This window comes from Hibiscus syriacus, unplaced genomic scaffold (genome assembly GCF_006381635.1).
Source record: "Hibiscus syriacus cultivar Baekdansim isolate YM2019G1 unplaced genomic scaffold, ASM638163v2 tig00110013_pilon, whole genome shotgun sequence".
NCBI classification, from domain to species: domain Eukaryota; kingdom Viridiplantae; phylum Streptophyta; class Magnoliopsida; order Malvales; family Malvaceae; genus Hibiscus; species Hibiscus syriacus.
Window position 1 is genome coordinate 277,625 of NW_024062563.1, and position 5,347 is coordinate 282,971.

A 5,347-nucleotide genomic window follows, 5' to 3' on the forward strand; every position below is an offset into this window, starting at 1 on the left:
GAACGATCGACTGAGATATGATAATCCTCCGAGCCTGAACTGAAATCCGAAATACCCAAAACACCCTTTCTCTCCTTTATCCCATTTTGTAATCCCCGCCTTCTTTACTTTCTCCTCTTTCATTTCCAAGCACTCCTCTCTCTCAGTTTTTGTTCTCTCTAAATTTATTGTGTTTATTGATCTATTTTTCCGTCAATCTTTTTTGACAAATAGATAAATAAATAACACCATATTATTATTATTTTGTTTCCTTTGGTTTTGGCTCTTCGAGTCATGACTCGGCGATGCTCGCATTGCAGCAACAACGGCCACAACTCACGCACGTGTCCCACGCGCGGTGGTGGTGGAATTAGCGGCGGAGGAGTGAAGATATTCGGCGTCCGTCTGACGGATGGCTCGATAATAAAAAAAAGAGTGCGAGTATGGGAAATTTGTCGTCGGCGCACTACCATAGCTCGTCATCAGCCGCCGCTTCGCCTAATCATGACTCTCCTTTATCCGATCACGTTCGTGACCCCAACCACGAGCCCGACGGCTATCTCTCTGATGACCCCGCTGCACACGTCTCAACCAATCGTCGCGGAGAAAGAAAGAAAGGTGATTAGTTCAGAACGCTGCGTTTTTTGCGTTGTTTATTTACCAATTTTTCGCTCGAGGATTTAACTTTAATTTAAGGTTGATTTTTACGATTTTAGATAACTTTGTACTCATAAGAAACAGTGTTGACAGCATATTAATGGTTAATGAACTATTTTATGTCCTTCTGGGATTTTGTAGATTTTTTTTCTTATCTTCGTTCTGAAGTAAAGCAGAGAATGCTTATTTAATCCTTCCTATTAATTAAACGTAATTACTTTCATTATAAAATTTCTTTTTTCATTAGTTTTATACTTCGTTTTTTTTTTTGGTTACAAGTTTTATACTTTATTACTTAAGTAAGAGCTTCCTCTTTTAGGCAAATTTCGTATAATACACCAATTTCTTCATTTTCAGTAAAATATTTTGGCTAAGAAAATTCGAGTACCAAGCTTTATTATTTATGATTTAGGGTTTTAGAAATTATGGGGGGATCAGTAGCGTGTAGAAATGGTGTTCTTGTGTTTGTTTTTTTAAGATTATAATATGTAATCACACTTGGTTTTTAAAATAGCCTGCCTCCCCTAGTTTAGCTCTTTCTCTATCTATATATATATATATAATCAATGTTATTATTATGGGTAATTTTGGGGGACCAGATGAGTAAGGATAATTGGCTGCTTTGTCATGATAGAATAAGCTCTCTCTCGCTTCGCCATACCAGAACCGTGAATGGAGCTTTCAAGTTTTAATTTTCTCTAAAAAATTATTGTATTTTATTGAGTAATGCGAGCTTTCCTCGTTCTTGGTGAAAAGTGAATGCGTGGTTTTTGCTTTATTGTTCTGAAACTTGTTTGTGTCATTATCATCCACTCATGTTCAGGGACAGATACCTAACATTAACCTTAGGTAAAATCAAAATTTTAAGCTGGCTTAAGTGGTTTATTTATTTGCATGGCATTTGTGAGGATTCTGGGCGAGAACTTGGATTCAATTTCAATTTTATTTGGCTGTCTTTTATACGGTTTTTATTCTATATTGCTAAGGAGATTTTGATATTTAGAGTGATAATTATTGTATTTTTTGTTCTTGTTAAGTGCTGGAAGGGACACTTCTTTTTCCCTCAATATGTTGCATCAGTTGATTCTTAGCTCGTGGGAAGAGTTATTTGAGTGATCTATGTGTAGGTTTCTTTATATAGTAAAAGATTGGAAGGTTGTGGTCTCCAAAGTGTTTTGCTTCATTGTTTTGGGAAATGATGTGCCTGTGAACTATGGGCGGCTCTAATTTTTTAGCGAACTTTGATCTGATCGCAACTTTTGTGAGTTTCATCAAAGCAAGGCTTGGTTTTCCAAGCAACATTACATTCAAATTGGAAACAAATTTGACTGTCCTCCTTTGATTATTCATCTCTTCTATTAAAGATACGGCCATTGTCCGGTGTGGATACAACTATTGGCTGATATTTTTCTTTGATATAGATTGAAGCATAAGGCAACATGGGGATCCTGACTACTACTTTCTCCTTCTCGACCCCATGGTCCCTTATGCTTCCATATCTATAACAAACACCGGCTAATGATTGTATCTGCACTGGCCACGGCTTTCTACCTAAATTAGAAGGGGTGAACCGTCAACCCCGGCGAGTCAAACTAGTTCTCATCAACGAACATCAATGGTTTGCGTACCCTTTGTCCCATGCAACTTTAAGTCATCTATGAATTGATAGAGAAGAGGACGGGGATTAGGGATGTATAATTGGCTTAACTGGTGCAATGGAAATATATGCTGGCATAGAAAATTATTGATTTTGCCATGATATTTGGAGAAATGCAGTTAAAATTTGGTTGCTTCACAGGTACCCCATGGACCGAAGAGGAACATCGGCTCTTTCTAGTTGGTCTCCAGAAATTAGGGAAAGGGGACTGGCGGGGGATAGCTCGGAATTTCGTGGTGTCAAGGACACCTACTCAGGTAGCAAGTCATGCCCAGAAGTATTTCATCCGTCAGAGTAATTTTAGCCGAAGAAAGAGACGCTCAAGCCTTTTCGACATGGTTCCGGATGACATGGTTTGTCTTGCCTCTTTATGTTGCATTTTAGCATTTGCTAACACTAGCAAGACAATTCACTTTTTATTGTTTTGCAGGCTACGGATACACCCACTGTTCCCGAAGAGCACGTTCTGCTGCCTTCTTCGCGGATAGAAGAAGCCGACATTGCAAATTCAATTCCTTCATTAAACCTCTCTCTCAACTCGAAATTCGAGCATGGAGAAGATGCAGCAGCACAAGAAAGAGTTAAAGAAACTGAAGAAACCATGGTGAGATCAAGCGGAATCACACCTATGGTCCATGGCTTCTTTCCACCTTACGTATACGTTCCTTACCCCTTCTGGCCACCGAATCCAGCCCCACCAAATGAAAATAAGGGCATAGAAGCATCTCAACATCAGGTACTGAAGCCGATCCCATTGCTTCCCAAAGAACCCGTCAATGTAGATGAACTAGTCGGTATGTCTCAGCTTAGTATCGGAGGGGCTGAGAATGGCCACAGAGAGCCTTCATCACTATCCTTGAAGGTACTTGGAGAACCATCGCGACAATCAGCATTTCATGCAAATGCAGCACCTGGTGGCAAGGATTTGAGCAATGGTAAGACCAGTGCCATTCAAGCTGTCTTACTCTGAACTCAGAAATGCAGGGAAGGAAGGTGGTACAGCTACATCTTGTTTAGGTTAAATTTTTTAACATTTAAAATGTTTACTTTAGTTGTACTATTTGTTACGGTATGAAATTTCAAGGTCCTTACAATATAGGGTAAGAACAGTTTCTATTTCTGCTCTGCTAAACTTTTAACTTTCGAGAGTATACAGCTTGTGATAATATAAATAGAACCAGATTTACATGATAGCCATCTTGCAAAAACTTTAATTTCGGATCAATAATATCGTTATATAAAAATTAATTAATTATGTATCTTCAAATAATAATTAAATGAAATAAAAATATATAGTTAACTAAATGAAAAATTAGACATCAGAATAAAATAAAATAAAAAATATATTATTATAACACTCATTTTTATTAGATAAAATAAAAAAATATATTATTATAATTATCTTTAAATATGTAAAAAATAATAATTATAATATTACATCATAATAATCATATATATCTTAAATTTGAATTCAATCTAATAATACATGAAAACATTTATCTCAATTTTAGCATCCCTAATCCGAGTCTAATGACAAAACCTATATGAGAGTAGTGGGACCACGGTCTCCCAAAATTTAGAAAAAAAAAAGTTAATTTAAATCTTTAAATATATTTAATTTGATTCCCCGAATTTTTTTTAAAATTCGTATTAAATTTTAAATTTTTTTAATTAAATCATTTTCATAAATTTTAAAAATCTCATCAAGTCTCTTAATTTTTTTAAAAAAATAATTAAAATATTTGTTTGGAAAAAATATAAAACACTTTAAATTTTAAAAAATTTAATTTAAACTTCTTAATTTTTAAAGTTTAAGTTAATCCTTTAATCTCTATAACCAAGTTCCATTATTTTCCGAGTCTAATACATGGGCGAAGACAAATTTATACTGAAGTGATTGGACGTTCAGTAGAAATAGGGTTGCTTGAGAGTGACATTAACACTTCGCTCTGTACCGTATTACGTATATTACGTAGTCCCTTCCACGCGTTGCCTGCTGCAACCCTTTTTCGCTTCATTTTTAGTCCCCTCCCTTCTGCAGCTTCCTGCCCTTTACGTTTCCCTCTTTACTCTCTCTCTCTCTCTCTGCTTTTGTCATTAATCTCTTTCCATGGGGAGCAAACCCCACCGTCGTGACTGAAGAAACGCTCCTCGAGAAAGATACCATCATCACCGTCGTCGCGGACCCATTCATCCCAAAACCGATGGATGCTAATGCCAGTTCTGTCACCCCCGTCGTTCTCTCCACCGAGTCGCGGACCCATTCATCCCAAAACCGATGGATGCTAATGCCAGTTCTGTCACCCCCGTCGTTCTCTCCACCGATTCCGTGGTTGTTGAGGCCGAAGCTACTGCCATCGTCGTTACTGCTGTGGTTACGAAGGGTGATGGCGTTGCTGCTCTGGAAGGCCAAGTCAAGTGCTGCATTTGTGGTGATAAAGCCAGGGCTTATGGAGGTTTGCTGCAAGGATGTTGGTGGCTGCACCGCGATCGACTGCTAGTACGCCGTGGAGAAATCGCCGGTGCATTATTTTGGCGTATTTGACGGGCATGGAGATGACCAGGGTCAACTATTCCATCTACTCCACGCTCACAAATGAAAATCCTTTAATTATTATTATCATTTGCTTCTTTATTGTTCATCAAATGTGTGTTTCTTCCGATTCAGATTGAATTGAATTTATGCCTACAAATACTTTTTTTTAAAAGAAAATTGCAATTTTGAAAGAGACAAAAGTGCAAGACTAGGTAGAGTCAAAAGTGTTTCTCACCTTAGGCAATGAACCAGACACGTGGAATTTGGTGGGGGCACCAAGCTGTCAAGAAACCCGCCGACAAAATGGCAGCCTGTCTGCCACGTGTGAGGTTGATGAAAATGACTGACCCTTTTTCTTTCCATGAGTGGATTTCCGCTTGTTTTACTTCATTGAGTTGGCGGCATTTGAGTTTACAACAGAAAATATTACAAAAAGATAATATGTTCAATTAAAAAATTATACTTTGATAAAATTTCAGTTGCTATCGATTTCTTTCGTATTTATCTTATATTAATAA

At 37.4% G+C, this 5,347-nt stretch overlaps 1 pseudogene; it reads left to right on the plus strand.

Annotated features, from left to right (window-relative positions):
* Nucleotides 1-253: 253 nt before the first annotated feature.
* Nucleotides 254-3,485, plus strand: LOC120212444 (annotated as a pseudogene).
* The last annotated feature ends 1,862 nt before the right edge of the window (nucleotides 3,486-5,347 follow it).